An 18,487-nucleotide genomic window follows, 5' to 3' on the forward strand; every position below is an offset into this window, starting at 1 on the left:
TATAGCACAGCCACCCTCCTTCAGTCCCAGGTAAGAGAAAGTACAGCTTAAAATTTTGTCATTTGCCAATGAGCAGGCAGTGTGGAAGGAAGTGCTTCTTTACCCCCTGCCACAGAATTGTTGACAGCTAAGTGCACTGTGAATTCATAATGGGGGAGGGCAGCATGCAGCCTGTCAGCTTAACTCTTTCTTGGAACATGCTTAATGGGGTTTTATGTTCAGCAACGTGAACTTCGGAATATTCGAGTTCAAGTTTAACCTGCAGAGTTCCCATCTGTTCTTACTTGACTCTCAGAATTTCCATCTGCTCTCCTTCAGACCTGTCTAATGGGTTGCCCAGTTGGCCTCTATGGCTTTCCCAGGTGCTGAAGTCATGGAAATTTTATGACATTAAAAAAAAAAAAAAAAAAAAAAAAAAAAAAACTTTGGTTCTACAAGTTACCTGTGTAAAATAATTCCATAGTGCAGCGGTGTTTCTGGAACAGTATTTCCCAGACTGTCTGTTAAGAGCTACTAAGGGCATGCACAGCGACTGTTGATTGCTGTCTCCACATTGTGATGTCAGGGACTGTAAGTAGCAGGATAGAATGAGACAGGGGGTCATGCCCCAGGCCTTCCTTCCCAGCTGACCAGCTCAGACCTTTACTAGTTCTGAGCCCAAATCTGTGGATCTCATCCCGATCTCGATTCTGGGCCCAATAAGAGCAGAGTGAACTTCTCTCTAATTCCAGTTGTTTGACAAGGCCTGACTCCAGAGCTCAGAGGAGCTGAACTTTGTGTTGGGGTCAGACAGTGACAGCACAGCCACTGAAGGCATGGGGTCCGAAGGTGGCCCGAGCCATAACACCAGTGTTTGAGACATGTTCATGTCAGTGAGTCATTCTCATTTCAGAGCCTCCAAAAAGAAGTCCACACTGGAAAAGCAGGTATGTTCCATATAAAGTCTGAGATGATTACTGGTGGGGACCAAGGGACAGAGGAACAAAGGAAGGAGCTAAATAAGGCCATAGGAGAGGATGTGAGGATTTGCAGAAAACATTTAGTGTACCAAACGGGATTTACTGACGACTCAGAAAGGTCTCTGGGTTAGACCTCTGGTTTATCCAACATATTTCTGAGATGCCGATTCATCTAACATATGATGTTTTACTATCAAGGGAGGCTTTGTACAGACCACAGGGTCTGGGTCACTTAGGTAGAGATAGCAAAGAAGGCTGTGCTATGGTGTGATTTGGATGGACCCAAAAGGGACTCAGCCTCCTCTGATGATATGCCATCTGCAGACTCACTATCTGGGAGCAACAGGTGTGATGAAACTGCAAAATTTCACTCATTATGCATTTAAACTCAACTGTGCCTGAAAATGTGAAGCCTGGCCTTTAAATCAGATCATTGAAACATTCCTTTTAAAGCAATACCCAGCTTTTCTCAGATTAAAATGCCCCATTCCTATCAGCTGCTCCCTCTTACTCAACCCCCTAATTTGGTACCCAAGTGTGAGGGATGGGAGATGACTGGCATATCTTCATTTTGGAAGGCCAGTTGCACTCGGACCGTGTGTTGGTCCTCAGATGTGTGTTGGTGACATCTACTGGTCTTCAGGGTCTCTTGTCCTGGCTTGGACTCTCCATGCCTAATGAACTCATGGTGAGTCTTAAGTTCCAGTCCTGTTCCTGGAAGCTTGGGCCCCCATTCTCCTCAGTAACTGGCTTCTTCTGCCCTCATTCTTGGGGAGCCCTGATCACACCTCAAGAGGACCCCCATCACCACTCAATTTTAAGTGCCTGAGGAGATGTGCTATTCTTTGGTTTCCTTTCATCACACCTTCCTCCTACCATTTGAAGGTACCTTTGTACCTTTCTCTACCGTTTTGTGTACCATTGAAGATCCTGCCTCCTGCTCTCCCTTCCATCAGCAGAAGAAACACAGTAGAAAGAAACACAGTAGAAAGCTCTCTGATATGAAATGTCTGTGCTGGGCCTTGAAATGCTAAAGAAAGGGAGAAAAGAAGTTAGACAAATCCTTTGGGTCACAACAGAAATTGAAGTTTGGGAAGCTATATAAGCAGCCAGTGTGTGCAACAAAGGAAAAAACACTTTTTATGACTACGAACATAAAGTGTATCACTTTATTGAGTTTTTGTACCTTAGTCACTTATTAAATAACTTTATCCTATGTTACTGTCACCCTAAAACTTTAGCTATCTCAGATTATGTCTTTTCTCTCTATCTCTGATAAGAGATATTCTGGAGAATATGTTCTTTTTGTGGAACAAGAGATAGAATGAGATCATGGCAAAGCTATGCGCTGTTTCGAGAGGTCCATTCATTTTTGGACTTGTGGGTTCTCTTCTGCCAGAACAGTCCAAATGCTTTAGTGAAGCGTACTCTTGAAGGTTTATCTCTCTTAACCTCAGTGTTTGGAGGGAAAGTAACAGCACAGCAGCAACAGCAAGAAAATCAAAACAGAACATCTGATGGAATTGCAGCTGAGCGAACAGGGTTTTTCCAAAGTCTGAAACATGCCTTCACTTAAGAGAGTACAGCACCACGGCAAGTGTACACGTGGACTCTAAGAATTTCATCAGTTTGTCCCTTTGATGATAGGGTTAAAATGAAAAAAAAAAATTTCTGGAGCCAGTCACAGTGGCCCACAGGGCCTTAGGGAGCAGGGCTGTAAACAGCTGAGGCAGTGAGGGAAGAAGCAAGGTGTCGCCTCCTGATAAGATGCAAATATGATCTCTAGAACATTCTAGGTTTATATTAGGCTTCTGTGGTACACATAAAAAGAGAATTGTGAAATATTTATAAAAGTATCAAACCTGAAGAATGATTAGAAATGTTAATATCTTCATTACTCACTGTGCCTTTACTTCATCATTCCAAGAAAGAAAATATGTCCTCCAAGAGAGTTCCAAGAAGCTAAATATAGATCTGGTAAAAGATGACAAAGTATAGCTCAGGATTGACCATCACCTCCTAGCTTTGTGACCTAAGGTTTATCATCTCAATCAGTACCCACTTCATAGTGTTACTCTAAGGGTTAAGTAGGATGATAGTTGGAAGGTGCTTGACGTACATCATATAGGTTAAGTGCCTGGCATATAGAAAGCACTCAAAACAGAGCATCACTTATTTTATTATTTTATAAAAATATATCTTACATCTTAACTTATTCTTCATAAGTCTAGTTTATGCAGAAGGAAGCAAGAAGTTGGTGGCGTTAGCACTAAATGACATAATGTTTGCAAAAGTGCCAGCACCGTGCCGGGTACCACCCAGGACGCACCCAGGGTCCAGCAGATTAAGCAATCTTCTGTGGGCCGCAGAATCACTTGGTATTGCCTCCCAAAACTGAGACTCGGGTCTAGTGCTTCTGATTATAGGCCTAGGACCATTTCCAATTCACTATTCTGTAATTTAGGGGTAGGAAACAGAATTGAAACTTTTTTTCTTGTTCCTTTACTGAGAAAATGAATCCTTTAAGAAGGCCTCTGTTTATGATACATCAGGCCCACATGGGTTTTTTGTACTTGTCCATTCAATTTAATACACTTAAGTGAGAAATGAGCCTGAGCTACAGGAACCATCTAGAATACTGGAGACTGGAGTCAATTCAGTCACTATGTGTACATGGTCTTGGGATTGATGCTGTCAATTAGGATGGAATCATGTTACCAATTACTTCCAAATACAGGGAAAATTTTGGTGAGATGTCCATCTTACATGTTCATTAAGAGCTCAAATCAGTGACATGTACCCACAAGCTCAAATTTCAAATTTGTCACAGAAAAACCATCCCAGCTGACACTGTTGAGCTCCTATAGTCCAAGAGGGATGAAATTTTCAGATCTCCATCCACAGCTTTCATCTCCAACAATTCACTGGCCACATACCTTTATACTTAGGACCACATGCCCTTGAAAAGCTGTTAAGAGAGAAGCTAGTTTGTTCAACAACCTGTTCTTAAAGCACTGTTTACCCTGAATCACCACTTCTAGATACTGTTTTGTAGTTTATTCTGCACAGATGAGGGACATTGCAATCTTCATGGTGAAAGCAAATAGATGATAGATAGATGATGATGATGATGATGATGATAGATAGATAGATAGATAGATAGATAGATAGATAGATAGAAAGATTGCCTTCCAATATTTAAAAGTATATTATTAGAACTTTGATATTAAATAATATATTGAAACTAGAAAAATAGAGAGATTCTTAATATATTAACTCTAAGAAGTATTTGAGCCCCAGGAATTAGATTTCAAAGGATTTAGAAAGAATTCTTCATAAAAGGCTTTAATACTGCATTTTTTGTTAAACTGAATTTGGGCCACTTTTGGTTTCATTTTGTTCCTGAATTATTCCCATAATAAAAGTGCACTCCAAAGCTTTCCCCAACTCACTGGAGGGGGTGATGTAGGAAATGGTAAGGGAGGGATGAGTTCCTGCACTATCACCCCCACTCCTGCCAGCAGCCTTATTCTATCACTAAAGAGCCAAACTGTGCCCAATTTCTAACATAAGTGCACTGCCTTAAAATCAGTTGGTGATTCTCTTTGTAACTGCACACTGGAGTCTTTGCAGGCACTCCCTGTCCCTTTTCAGAATTAGCTTATTTATAGTCCTTGTTCTCACTTCCACCCATAACTTTCTGGAGCCTTCCAAGCCTGGTGGGCAACTGCTTCTGCTCCCCATTATGTCTTCTTCCCACTCAAATCCTCGTCCATTTCCCAGGATTAGATAGAGGCCAAATGTCTCCTATTCTGAACAAATGCCTCCCATCTGAGAAGACCCAATCAAAGAGAAGACCCAATTCTCAAGTGTGCACTAATGTAATTGCTCACCCTCGCCCATAACCCATGATGTAAGCCATTTTTACTATTATACCTTCAAAATGAGAATAAGGGAACTGGTGTTCTGATTTCTTTTATGTGATCAATACGTACAGGGCTTGAGATGTAAGACCTGGTTGGGAAAACTTACTCTACTAGGTACAGAAGTTAAATGTCACTGATACAGAGATTGCCAGTGAAGTCACCAGAAAGAAAATGCCAGACACTAAAATGATGTGGGTGTTGAAAGCTCGTCATTGTTAACATTTTCTGGTGACCTTCATTGTTTACCAACTTACTGAGAAATGTAGCCTGATTATTTTCAGCAACAATGCAGTCATTTCTTTGGAAGCAATAATAATTGCCATTGCAAATGATTCACCTCTGTCAGAGAGGGAATAGCTTTTAAATCTATTTGAATAAGAATATTATAGCACAGTGTCTTGTAGGCAGCCACGAATTATTGAATTTCCATGACCCAAATCATAAGGAATCTTTATTTTAAGTATTCCATTTACAAAACACCTCAACTATGTTAAAAATCATAGGACTCTCGGTTTACACTTTAAAAGCAGGGAGAGCTCAGTGTCTCCCTTTTGTTCCTGGATAAAAATAGTCAAATGAGTTATGGTGAAGGGCAAAGAAAAAGGTATGCGTAACACCAGTAGCATTACTACTGTGGTAACAAAGTCAATGCAGTAGTGTCTACTGTTGCCAGTGCTCTGGCTGCGAGCATTAGAGCATCAGCATCACCGCTCCACTCACTGACTGCCCACAACCCATCAGGTGCTGTTTCAGGGGCTACACACACACTCTTTAAACCCGTAATGATTTTGCCCAATCGAAATTATTCTTCCCACTTCATCGATGAAGGAAAGAGCACCAGGAAGGCTAGCCAACCTGCCCTGCTAATAACGAGAGAAACAGATTTGATTCCAAAGTCCCTGTACTTTACACTAACATTTTCCAAATGAATAAATGCCTCAGTACAAAAACCTCAGGGAAAAAGTTTAACATCGACGAGAAACATCATAGCTCTCCATGATGTAGAACCAGAAAAAAAAGAAAATTAGTCATAATAACACTTTCTTATACATCTCTCCAATGAAACATTTTTTTTTCACTGAAAAAATGAGAAAGAGGAAAGAAATACCACAAAGAAAATGAGTGTAAAGTGGAAATAGATTGGTGACCATGGCTCATCTTTCATAATGGACATACAACAGTAGCTCTATCCAGATAAAGAAGGGGTGTCCTGAGTTTATTTCCATCACCCCAAAGAATCAGCCAAAGATACTAATTCATTCATTTGAGGAAAATAAATCCCCTTCACACCCTCTCTCACCTATTAGAAAACGCAGCTCCAGTTGTTGAACAGTTTTTCACTTTCTTTATTTTTTTTTTAAGGTTTTATTTATTTCTTCATGAGAGACAGGGAGAGAGAGAAAGGCAGAGACATAGAAGCAAGACTGCTTCTCCCTCTGGGGGCCCCGATGTGGAACTCAGTCCCAGGACCCCGGGATCATGACCTGAGCCAAAGGCAGACGCTCAACCACTGAGCCACCCAGGCATCTCAGTTTTTCACTTTCCATCCACTGTCACCATCTCATGAAAGTCAGATGACGCTTAACCTAACAAACAAACAAATCAGAGTCAGCATCCTTCTTCTAAAACCAAAGCTGTTCACAGTGTCCTGATGCAGAGGTACTTTGGTGATGACACTGGGGAAGGTCAGCACTCACTCGCACAGAATGATGACCTACTAAAATAATAGGAAGTGAAAACACACCCCCAGCTTCTGTGGAGAGAGTACATTCACAAAGGGGAACCAGAGGCCCCACCCAGGCTCAGATTTTCTATTCACCCCCACTTCGACTGTGATTTCACCACCTTACCATCTGATCCTCTTGGTTGATTTTGATTGATTCCCAGTGATGGGAAAGCTCACACTTAATTCTGATGGCTGAGGACACTCCAGTGGTACGACTGATTTATGGGGGTTGTTGTTAGAAAGACAAACAACTCCTTGAAAACCTCCAGAGAGCTAGTGATTTGCACAATAGCTCTTGGTGACCTTACAAAGTGGAAGAGGGTTTCAGTTCTTACACTTAGGGTTGAATTACCACCCCAAAAATAGGCAGGGAGATTTCCTCCCATGATGTCAGTTGGATGGATGAGCAGTGTTTCTAAAGGAAGCAAGCCATTTTGGTCTTTGCTGCCTCTCCCTTCACTTCACCAAGAACAGAAAAAAAAAAAAAAAGAAGAAGAAGAAGAAGAAGAAGAAGAAGAGGAAGAGGGAGGAGGAAAGAAATATTAGAACTGGGGGGTATTCTCCCCATCTTTCCAGAACTTACCACCTGGTTTCTCTGTCTTCTACAGGCTTTTTTGTTGTTGTTGTTAGAACAAGTCTGGTTTTGTTAAACCTGGCTCACTCAGCCCCTTCTCAAATTTAAGAAAATGTTCATCACTTGCAACTTCTACTTAAGAAAATGTTCATCACTTGCAACTTCCACTTTTGAATTCACCACCTTTATACCCAAATACTCACCTACCCACCCATAAAATGAAGAAAAGTAACAAGACACTCTATGACATTTAGACTGATGACCTGAAAGTTAAGAATATGTATAACACCTATCAAAGCGATTTACAAATTACATAAAGAATCTATATCTATAAAAACACATTGAGAGAATTTAAAATTATGTTTTCTTTCATTGGAGATCTTCAGTTTTAAGCTCCAAAAAAAGAGAATTCCAAGAACCCACATTTAGACTGTGATCTCAGGGAGGCGATTGGAGTCTGGCTCTCACGTCATCAGAACCTCAAAGAATCTGGGGATTTACAGTGAGTGAAGACACACACACACACCAATTCAAACCTCACAGAAACGCAATGAAGAAAAATATTTCTAAAGCCTGGGCAATCTTCAAAAAATAAAAACTTCTTAAAAAAACAAACCAGGAATCACCAAAATACATTTCGTCTAAGGAATGACTAGCTTCGTCAGTCATCTTTAGACCTGACTATGCTGAAACAACAGAAATGATTCTGAGCGCGGAGGAGTGAGAATGAACTTCTTATTTGAGCAGCTCATTATTCTGTGTGAATTCCTGCTGACTGAGCCTTTTCCATGACTACCATGACTGCAGGGCCCAGTGAGAGCCAAGGCTTATACTATAGGCCAAGTCTCATGCTAAATACTTTGCTTGAATTCACTGTGATAACCAGGAGAGTCCATGAGGTGGTAGAAGGATTCCAAAGGATAAGGAAGGAAGTGAAAGAGCGTTGTGAGCCTGGGGAGTGAAGTGGCCAAAGGTTCAGAGCTGGAAGGGAGAGGGGAGCGGATGAAGGAGGCTCTTATAGAAAGTTAATGGAAGCTGAGTCCCGAAAAGTGGTTGGAAGTCTAATTCTAGGGATCCTTTAGTGCTCATCCAGGAGCAGCTGTGTCCGAGGAGAGGCAGGACCTACAAACCAGAGCTTTCATAAAATCCCTGGGATAAACGAGGGTACTTGGTTCTTTCTCTTTCCTTACTATGGCTCCTGAAGAACTCCTGTTATCATTATGGTCATGCCTACCATTATAAGAACAGCAATTTTTAGCACACACACCCCCACATGCCTCTCCTGCAAGAGGGATGCAGAAAGAGAAAGTTTTTCATCTTTTTATTGAGTCAGTCAGTCAACCCATTACTGAGCCTGGTTTGTGGTCAGGGGTGGTCCTGTGAGAGGTGCTGAGTCATGGCTGAGAGCCCAGCCCAGCTCAGCTCCTGCCCCAGGCCACAGCTCACAGCAGGAAACCAGGCCCAGAGCTTGGGGACAGGCCTGCCTGGGTGCCAGCACACACAGGTCTTCAGCTTAGCCCAGGTCAAGAGAGATTGCCTCCCTGCCACAGATCCATCATCATCCATGCCAGCCATGCCAGCAGCTCCCTCAGCCTCCCTTCCCAGCCAGTCCAACCCAGAAAAATGATATATACTCATACAACAAAGCTGAAGAAGGGAAATCCTATAAAACTCACACAAAAAGAGATCAAGTGTTCCTATCCAAGAAATGAAACAAATTCTTTTATTTCTTTTCTTTTTTCTTTTTCCAGGGGGTTGGGGGTGGGGAGTTGTGGTACTTGTTGTTTAGTAATTAGTAAGTATAAAGTGTCCTGAATATTAAAAAAAAAAAAATACTGCATAAGTGCTTACTGTACTTGTGCTGACTGTGGAAAAAAAATATTTCTGGAAGAGACCATTGAGGTGGGTTGGTTGAACAGAAGATACTACTATTGCAACCTTTTTTTTTCCTGCCTTGACTAAGGTTGGTGTATTAAAAATGACTCAAAGAGAGAAGGTCTTAAAAGACACTATCACTAACCATTAATACCTAGGATATAAAGAAATGTCTTGCCTCAATTTTAAGTAATTATCCTGATTTTACTTCATATGTCTACTATCTTATTAAGCCTGCGTGAAATGCATAATTACCATTCAAGGGAGCTTGCTTTGCCCACATTGGCAGGAATGTCTCCCAGCAAGCCCCTGTGAGCCCCTTGAGGGCAGAACCAGGGCCTGAGCAGCACCAGTTCTCACCAGCACAGCACAGCACCTGCAATGTGGGCATTTCACAAACAATCACCAAATGGCAGAGGAAGATCCCAATCACAACAACTTCAGTCACTTTGCACAGGAAGCGTAGGCAGTTGCCAGGTACCCCTGCTTCCAGCCTGCGCTTTAGGTCAGGCCCTGGGCATCCCTCCCAGGGATTACTGTATCACACTTCCTAATTGATCCCCCCACCCAAGTTCCAGTCTCATCCCCCTCTAATCACACCCCACTAGCATACCAGAGCAATAATCCTGTTATGCCATCTGCTGAGGTCTTCACATCACCTTCAGAATAAAATCCAGATTTCTTTACACACTGTTGAGAATCGTCTCTTTCCATGGAGGACAGGCTTACAGTATTAATGCTCCCAGGTGAGAAAACATGTTGAGTAAGGTGTTAGAGAAGGTGTGTAAAGATTCCCTCCTGTACTCACATCTTCATAGATCAGGAAAGGCGTGAACCCCGGGAACATACTGGTCAGGCACCCAGTAACTGCCAGACCTGAGGACCCCGGTAATGGTGGCAGGAAAGGGGCAACAGGGGGAGAAGACAGATGATGCAGTGCACCGAGGACCATGTTCCCATGTGGGCTTGCAGGTCACAGACAAGAGGCTATAAACTCCGGGGCTTTGCTGCCTTCCTCAGTTGTTCTTCCTGAGATGGCTTCACAGACTGACACAGGGCAGTAGTCAGATGGCTGGGTGGAAAACCCAAGCCTTGGCTCCCATCAGACCTCTCAGTGCCCTGGCCTCTTGGGCTACCACACAAACCACACAAACATGAACACATTCTATTGTTTGTGAGGACTTTCAAAATAGCCGCCCTTGTCTCAAAATACCCATCTTCTCTCCACTCTGCTGTCCTTTCTGACAGAGAGAAGCAGAAAAGCCATTCAGACACTACAGATGCATTTCACTCAGCAAAGCCCGCAGTTGCTTCTGCTTCCTCCACCTCGTGACTCATGCAGGTCCTATCTCTTTTCATTTGCATCTGTCCATTCCCCAAATTTGATGAGAGCACAGCACCTCTAAATACCCATCGGTTGAACACAGGTACACATTGGTTGAAGGTCAACACAAAGCTCATGTTGTCAAGTGTGGCGAGGGCTGTTCTGTCATAGCAGTTGTGCTCACAGGTTGGCCTACTCTGAGCAACAAGGGAGTGGGTTGCTTGTATCCTTCTTCTCATGTATAACGATAGCAGGCCGAGAGGGGAATCCATTGCCCTGTGACAAATTTCCCCCAAGTAGCCGCTTAAAACAATGACATTCATTTATCCCAGTGCTGTGGGCCAGGAATCCAGAAACAGCTTAGCCAGGTGGCTCTGGCTCAGTGTCCCTCATGAAACCGCAGCTAAGATACCAGTCAGAGCTGGGATCACATGAAGACACAAAAGGAAAAGGTAGCAAGTTCAGGAAATCACGAGTCTTGCATGGCTTGGTCACATGGTGTTGAGGAGGGAGTTGAAGATCAGGACAGGAGTCTAGAAAAGTAGGTCCTCCCTAGACTGCAGTGCTTCTCGAATGGCAGGGGCTGACTTCTGGTGTCCACTCTGTGGTCAGTGGGGAGCCCTTCTGGAACTGGACTACCTTGCCACCTGTGTAGAAATAAGTCTCTGGCACTGGATCAGGTGGGATTAAATAAAAAAAGAAATCAGGAGTCTCTACTAATGGCCCAGGGAGAAGTGCTGTTCTTCCCAATCAGGGCTGGGGAAGACAAGACAAAGCATCAGAACTCAGAGAAGGATCCGATGTTGCAAGGAAGGAAAGAGGATCACCTTAACAAAGCAGACACAATTTGACACACCCATAACAGTCCAGCACTTTCTTCAGTGTTGATCAAGGATAGTGTTTCCAGGGCCCAGGACTTTGTCCATCCACCCAGGGAGGGATGCTACAGGCATGTCTTTTGCTCATGTCCATGAAATCTCACATAGTAAGAGTAGCATCCTCATGATTGAGCAAAAACATTTCTTCAAAATGACCTTAGGAAAGCACATTTGTCTATGGGCAAAATGACTTAAAATTAGTAAAGTCAATATTTAATTTGGACCTATTTAGGAAAGTGGAATTCTCCATGGAGAATCAGAACTGTCACCAGGATATGGTGAATTAGAACAACAGCCCTGACGCCTGCTTTTGAGAAGACAAGACTGCTGGTCCCAGGGAGTGATTCAGGGCAAGGAAAGGAATGGATTCACCAGCAAGAGCTGTGAGCCAAGAGTTTGGTTAGACAATCATTCTCTAAAGGTCATCCCACCACCATCGGTTCCTCCTGATTTTACTAAACCCTCCACCCTCCAGCCCAGCTCCAGATTTCTCTCTTCCACTGTAAGATTGCCTTCGATGTTTATGATTCCCTTTTTGTTCATAGAAGAATAACTGAGGTGTGATACACACTGTCTTATCTGACCTGTATTATGCAGCCTTGCGGGAATGACGTTGGACCCTCCACCACCCCCCATCTTCTAAGAGAATCCTACAAAGGCTCTCAGTTCCAGATGAATCAAGAGACCAGCCTGGTACCATCCAGTGCCTAAGAATGAAACAAGTCCCTGCCACTCTTATTTGCTCTCTCTCTCTCTCTCTTTATTGCTCTCTCTTTTTACTCACCTAGCTAAAGTTTCTCAACTTTATTGATCTTTCCAAAGAATCACCTAATAACCTAAAAACTAGGTTATTCATTTGAGATCTTTCTTCTTTTTTCATGAATGTGTGTACAGCTGTAATTTCCTGTGAGACTGCCCTCGCTGCCTCTCTTTTGCTATGGGTTTTACTATGTAGTGTTCATCCCTCTCTTTTAGCCATAAAAATAATCACACTAAACTGGGAAAACAAAGGCATGAGGGAATACAAGTGGTCAGGAGTGTGGCTTCTCCCTAAATTAAACCTATCTGGAAAAGATTAATCCACTTGTAAATTGAGTTCTTGTTCTGCCTAAAGGAGAAGCTATTTTTGCTAATGAAATTGTGATCCAAAAAGAGGCTCTTCTAGATCTTCTTTGACATACTACGGCACATTGGTACACTGAAGCAGAGTAGACTCAATGTTGATGAGTTTGTGGTAAATATCTCTGAAGTCAGAGAACATATTTTATAGTGACCAGGAAGAACTGGTCACAGCTTTCTCTTCTATCACCCTGGGCCATTAACAGTTCCAAATATTGTTGCAGGGGTCAGGTCACCATGATCCTCATCCAAGGCCACCTCTCCACACTGCCCAGCCTCTTCCATCAGCCAGTGTGGAAAACTGGCCACACTTCAGAGGAATGTCCATCATTTTGCGGTCTGGGATCTGGATGATTTAGCAGGTGACCATGAGCCAGCACTGAACAGAATGGAGCTGAATTTCCTAGGGAGACATAAAACTAATGTCCTGGCCTCTTGTGGTTACAAAAGATCCTTCCCAACACAGCACAACTCAGCCCAGGAAATTTCCCAGGTGATTTTAGTTGGATGCAAGTTTGCCCCTCATTTCCAAGCCTCGACTGTTTTGGAATGTTGCTATGCATTATTAAACAGCTGCCACATTTTGTCCAAGAGGTGGCCACATTTCAGTGGCTGGTGAAGTAATTCCTGTTTATATGCACAGTTGCAAAACATTTCGGAACCCTCTGGCATGAAAAGCATCTTATAATACATCATTACTTATTTTTAACAATAGTCGGAGAGAGATGAGGACTTTTTCCCACATACACATACTTTGAAAGGTGATAGTCAACCAGGAACAACTTCTGATGGCTTCTCTGCTTTTATCCAGTTGATTGGAGCACAGCTGAGAATGTCGCTTTAATGGTGAAACAAATCTTAAGGTAATTTCTTGGAATGCGTATCTGATGAGACAAGACCGAAAACAAAAGAAAAAAAAAATAGTGAAGCTGAACACAGTCATCTACATATTTAGTTGCTTCGAACAATAAGAACCATCACACTAGAGAAGAATTTGTGTTCTGTTGAGTCACATAGCCATTGTGCTCATTCATCATAGGCTGGGCAGCCGATGTAATTGTGAAAATCAAATTATTTCTTTCAGAAAGCTGGCCAAAAAAATATTGCAAGAAACTTGGCATATTAGTATAAATCAAAAGCTATGTATTACTTAATCATGTCATAGTTTGATAGCTCTTTTTTTTTCCTGAGGGGATAAAATTATTTCACAGCCCACAGTCCCAGGTATTATTAAAATTGTTTCACAAATGGGAAAACTATGGCAAAGAGAAAGTGAGTAACTCACTCATTCTCTCGGCTGAGTCATGGCCCAAGAAGCCTAAGGAAAGAAGCCCTCTCTCCTCACTTCTTTCCTCCTTGCCCCCTAGAAGGATTAGAGTGCCAGGCAACATTTCTCCTTAGCTTCATGTTTAGTAATTTCTTAGGTTTAGATCAACTCAAAATTCCATCCTGAAGTAGAAAAGAACGGAAAGGATACAAGCCAACAAAACAAGGAGCAGGCTAAGCCTTTGAGACACTGCTGCAAGTCAAATTATCTGCTAGAAATAAATAGAAAGCAGTGTTCCAAAAAGAGGCATTTCTTTCCATGTTAATGTAAGTCACTTAACCTCCCAATCAGTCTTAACTCTGTGCCAATGCCTGGCTTCTGATTGTCATGAGTTCCATAAATCTGCAGTCATTTTCTTCAAAGCAGAAAAGCACGCAGTCTTTCTTTAATAAGGAAGCACACTTCTGAAGTTCTTCCAACCAAGAATAGACACCTATTTTAAAGACTGCTCCATTATGGGGTTTCTGTTTACAGCCTCTTTACAAATGCCGTGGAAGGCATTAACCAAAACACATCAGGGCAAAAGCATTTTTCAATGCAATTAAAACACAGTTCGTTGTGCATACGTCTGATATACCCTTTCTTATCGCAGCTGTCTATCTCTTAACCTCATCCACGACTCCAAAAACTGCAACTGGAAAGTTCTCAAACTGAAAACTGGGTGCAGGCCAACATGCAAACTTTATATTTGCTTAGCAAACATCAAAGAGTGAATAATGTCTTGTCATTCCCTGACCTTACAAGAAGGTTGGATATAAAGTAACAGCCTGAGTCACTATGCACAATGACAGCCCCGAAGCAATTTATCCCTCGGCCTGGATTCTTTCCTTCTTTGTCCAGAAGGGAACAGCCAGCTACTTTGCAGGGGCTAGGTGCTTCGTGTGTGCCTATTATTTCATTACCTACACAAAGCCACGAACTGAGGAAGAAGGTTGGGAGCTAGGAGGCAGAAAACCAGGTTCAAGTGCTGGCCTCCCTCCTAACCAGCTGTGTGGCCTTGGGTTTGGCACTCTACCTCTCCAACCTTTTCCATCTGTGAGAGGAAGAACAGATGACTTGCAAGGTCCACAAGTCTGGGATTCAAATGCAGCAAGCCAAGGTTTCTTTGGTCCCTGACAGGGAGATGCCAGGTCCCTTCAGGACAGCACTGCTTCCTGCCTGCTTCCTTTACTCCTTCAGGACCACGTACTCCACTCCATGAACCCACCAGTCTTCACTTGCTGCCGGGTTCATGGGAGCCAGCATCCTCTCTCTCTCTGAACCGTGTTTCCCATGCTCTCGAGGACTTAGCTCAGCCATCGCCCCCCCTGCCATGACTCGGGGCACCTACAGGCTGGTCCTGAGTCCCCCTGGTCACAAGGCTACTGGTCCCACTGGGCCAAAACAGAGTGATGACACCAGTGATCACTTCCTTGGGCCTCATCACACTCTCACTAACGACCACTCCCAGAGGCAGGCACATCTGGGAGCATCCTAGATAAGGAAAGGAAAGTAAAGAGAAGATAACATGTCCAAGATTCATATGATCAGTAAATACAGAGCTGGAATTTGGATTCAGGAGTCCTCCTCCATAGGTGGGCTCATACTGTCTGCTGCCCCTCTGCCAGATGCCCAGTATATGTGCCTCAGTGCCCCGACACCACCGACCACAGCCAAGTGGACCATCCCATCCTGAGCACCAACACCGTAGGGATGGGCACCACTGATCCCATACTGCCTAGACCGGCAGCTGCCTGCCCCCAGAGCTGTCTGCAACCCCCTCGGGTGACAAAGAGGCTCATACACCTCACTGCCTCCACTGGCATCTTACACGTGATAGACAATAAATGACTATTTATTGAATGAATAAAGGTATTAGTGAGACTTTAGTGTTCATCGAATTATGGATATGTTTCAAGACATATCCTGAAGACAGAGTAAAAATGCCCAAGAGAATGCAATTTCTTCTACGTTAAGAAAAGGTTTTTTTTTTTTCTGAAAATATCAACATCACACCAACTAAAATAAAAACCAATTCCACAACAACAAAATCAGAAATATTCGAACCAAATACCCAATGGGATGTCACATAGAAAAGAGACCAATTGGCTTGGGGACACATTTCTCCCTGGAGATTATGGTCATGGCCAGCCTCCAGGAGAAAAAAAACAGTCAGTGTTTACAGATTTCAGCCCATGGGACTAAAATTTATTGTTCCCTGAGAATTTATCTTTACCTGCTGGCTTCTAGCTGGATGTTATGCGTTACACTCAAACATATCCACGTCCATATCCATCAGCGGCTATGTATGTCTTTTTAATTCCACCCTCTTTTTGTTTGTACCATTGTGGATGTTTTGTCTGTTTTGTTTTGTTTTTTTTAATAACATTTTATTTTTCCAGAGTCAGCTGTGTTCTTCCTTCTTATTTTCCCCTCATGCTCTTACTCAACCCAATGACATTGTTTGAAAGTTCTTGTTATTTGAATATTAAAATCTTCATTAACCCACAATTTGTTCTTTTTGTGGTCCTCAAATGCACATGTTCTTGGCCTCCTTCACATGACAGCCTCACTCAACGACACACCTTTATGGATTCTCACTATGATAGATTCACTCCACCAAATCATCCCTAGATCAAATCAGTTCTTTTGAAAATATCCTCATTTTGAGTATTTGCCTAGGTGAGGAATATTATGCAAAACAAGACTGGCCCTAGTTCATTGACAACAAGAGCTAGGTGATGGGCACACAGGGGTCCATTAGTCTATTCTCTCTAGCTTTGTTATGTTTGACGTTTAAAGTTCCCCAAAGTGGGAAGTTTAAATGATATTATTAAGCAACACTAGGAAAAATCTGTGCTAGGAAGCAAAAGGCATAGATATTCTCTAAACACATCTCACATGAGACTCAAATGTTTCCTCTCTTCCCCTGAAGGTCTGATCTAGGTGCTGCCCTGAATGCCCTGTCTGGCTGTGCCTGAGGATCTCCTTCCCCTGCCCTGCTGCACAAGCTTGGGATGGATGTTATAGGTAAACGAAGTGACAGTGGCCACTTTCCAAGCCAAGCAGCCAGGAGACAGAGCGCAGGCCAGAAAGTCTCAGCTGCTGCTGTGGGAGAGCCCTGCTCAGCTTGTAACTACAACAAGGCTGATGAGAGAGGGTTAGCAGAGCCAGCAGGGCTGTCCTCACCCGCGCTGGGGCTGTACTGGTGGCCCGACTCCGGGAGGGATGAGTGATCCTATGGCCAGACCGGTCCCTTCAGGCACCGGGTCTAAGTACTGATTCATACATAGGACCTCTTCAGAAGAATTGCTTCCATTTTTGCAAGTCTCCTTTCAGTAAAAGAAGTCCGCAATTCACCAGAAAAAAAAAAATATTCTGATAAGATCCACCATGACTTCATTTCAATAATGAGATAACTGAGACTCGAAAAAGTAGAAGAAAGTGGATTTTTCTTGTTAACCCAGAATCAATATCACATCAGTGAGACCTTTGTTAAAGGGCAGGTCAAAGATTTCAATGTTTTCTTTGGTTGTCCATCCCTCCCACTTAAGCCTGGACGCTGCTGAGAAAAATAACAATCATATCAGTCTATGTCATTTGGGAGGAAACCTAAAAACTAATCCCGGAATCAGAATTGGCTTAACATATCTCCCAGCAGTGGTGTTTAGCATTTAGCATACTTAGGCATGAAAAATGTCCTTGCCTGTATTGATGCCAGAAACAAAGCAGTGATTGCAACGGGCTTGATCCAAGTGGATCCATGCAGCTGGTAGGTGGTAGGAAGGCCGTACCAGGAGTGCACACCAGAGTACTGAAATGCTCCCATACTGACTAGCAACCAGCCACCGAGTCTGGATCAGAGTTTCCCAGTCCCTCTTCTCCTCTTGGAAATCCACATCCCCATTAGGGGCCTCCAGAGATGTGCCCCAACACTCAGGTCTGCATTTATAGCAAACAGTTGGTGCCATGCCGATCAACAAGTATTTTTGTCTTTTGGCCCTGGGCTCGACCTGAATGACTCTCTTCATAGTCACACGGCTTCACAAACACAGGCAACCACAGCAGCCACATCTCTGGGCAAAGGTGACTTCAGGGTAAAATTTTCAGAAGAAAATGCTGCCCAAGGGAGCATGAGCCTAATGAAGCAGGGCCCCCAGGGACTCGGCTGATAACCCCACAGACTGTAAGAGGATCCCCATGTGCTGTGAAGCGGACAGCAGAGATGAAGATGCCACAGATGTGACATCAAGCCAAAGTGTAAAATATAAAAAATCAAACCATAAAAAGAGTTTTGTCTGTTTGTGCTGGCATTAATCAAAATAAAAACTGGTGGTAGTGTTGGGTGGCTTGAAAATGTAAGATGAACCAAAATGGACTTGGGAATTTTATTCATTATAAACTTTTGGGCTACAGAGGCATTCAAAGTAATTTATTTCATCTTTGATTAGACTGAATTTCTATAATAGAGAGACAATCAATGTAAGTTATTGAAGATGATGATGGTGGTGATGATGGTGGTGATGACAATAATGATGGTCCTTGTTCTAACAAGCATGAAAGTTAACCCAATGTTTTCCCCCTTTATCATTCCATTACCTCTTACCTGCCTCCTACAATCAAAAACTATACACATTCTTGCAGATGATCATATACAACAACCAAAAAATGGTCCCTGAGAGCAAGAATGCTGCTTTGACATTGCTGATGGCTATCAATCTCATACTTCATCAGTAATATAGGAAAACATACTCAGTTGAGCTCTTACAGGAGCCCTAAGTAAAGCTTACAACAGTATTA

General features: G+C 42.9%; 2 long non-coding RNA genes across 8 annotated transcripts in view; one reads left to right on the forward strand and one right to left on the reverse strand.

Annotated features, from left to right (window-relative positions):
• Nucleotides 1-2,988, reverse strand: part of LOC144295840 (uncharacterized) — a 64,027-nt gene extending 61,039 nt beyond the window's left edge. For 3 of the 7 annotated variants that reach the window (XR_013362941.1, XR_013362939.1, XR_013362942.1), the window contains exons 1-2: nucleotides 2,862-2,986; nucleotides 443-1,989 (exon numbers count right to left, since the gene is read on the reverse strand). This is a non-coding gene — a long non-coding RNA (uncharacterized LOC144295840). Of the gene's footprint in view, nucleotides 1-442; nucleotides 1,990-2,861 lie in introns of all 7 variants that reach the window. The other 4 variants (XR_013362937.1, XR_013362936.1, XR_013362938.1 and 1 more) reach the window with 4 other exon arrangements.
• LOC144295839 (uncharacterized) lies at nucleotides 441-17,976 on the forward strand. Its single transcript, XR_013362935.1, has 2 exons — nucleotides 441-926; nucleotides 16,623-17,976. It is a non-coding gene; the product is annotated as an uncharacterized LOC144295839 (long non-coding RNA).
• The last annotated feature ends 511 nt before the right edge of the window (nucleotides 17,977-18,487 follow it).

This window comes from Canis aureus, chromosome 24, assembly GCF_053574225.1.
Source record: "Canis aureus isolate CA01 chromosome 24, VMU_Caureus_v.1.0, whole genome shotgun sequence".
NCBI lineage: Eukaryota > Metazoa > Chordata > Mammalia > Carnivora > Canidae > Canis > Canis aureus.